Below are 1,032 nucleotides of genomic sequence, written 5' to 3' on the forward strand. Positions count from 1 at the left end.
CACTCAGCTGGGCGGACCATCCTTGCCAGATTTGCCTTCAATAAGGCACATAAGTAAAACGATTACTACGAATTATGACTCATATTGTTATAGTGGCATATGAAATTCCGAGAATAAATGTTTTCCCTTTAACTGATGAGGAATAACATCAGACAAAAGCTGCTACATGCCAAATATTAACTAACCCTCAATATTTAGTTTGGAAAAGTAGAGAACTTTTATGAACTATTGTCTTAATGAGACAGGAAACCAACATTTGTAATTAAAGGCGTGCTAAATTACCCTACTTGTCGCTAAGCTTATTATGTTACAGGTATCGTATTCTCGGTTACCAATGCCAAGTACCTGAATATCTCATTCCGCACCAAGACCTACCATTTCATTTATACATTGGTTCGTACTCAGCTTTAAACAACAGAAAGATTGCAACTGTTCATCGTACTCGTAAAGCCGCAGGTTGTGGCCGCGCCGTCTGGCGCCTTGCCACGGTTCGCGCGGCTACCCCCGTCGGAGGTACGAGTCCTCCCTCGGGCATGGGTGTGTGTGCTGTCCTTAGCGTAAGTTAGTTTAAGCTAGATTAAGTAGTATGTATGGCTAGGGACCGGCGACCTCAGCAGTTTGGTTCCATAAGAACTTACCACAAATTCAAATCCGATTACTGGTAAAAGTTCTCGTATATGTGTTTCTTTATATTCGGCACTGGCTGCACTTAACCACGGGAATCCTTACAATCTTTGTCATTGGTTGTACAAAACTGAACGTTGCTCTAGAAGATGTTTTAAAAATAATTGTCGCTGGAAGAAGCAGAAGCCGGCCGCGGTGGCCGAGCGGTTCTAGGCGCTTGAGTCCGGAACCGCACGACTGCTACGGTCGCAGGTTCGAATCCTGCCTCGGGCATGGATGTGTGTGATATCCTTAGGTTAGTTAGGTTTAAGTAGTTCTAAGTTCTAGGGGATTGATGACCTCAGATGTTAAGTCCCATAGTGCTCAGAGCCAATTGAACCATTTGAAGAAGCAGACATCACAGTTACG

This window comes from Schistocerca gregaria, chromosome 1 (assembly GCF_023897955.1).
Source record: "Schistocerca gregaria isolate iqSchGreg1 chromosome 1, iqSchGreg1.2, whole genome shotgun sequence".
Lineage (NCBI taxonomy): Eukaryota > Metazoa > Arthropoda > Insecta > Orthoptera > Acrididae > Schistocerca > Schistocerca gregaria.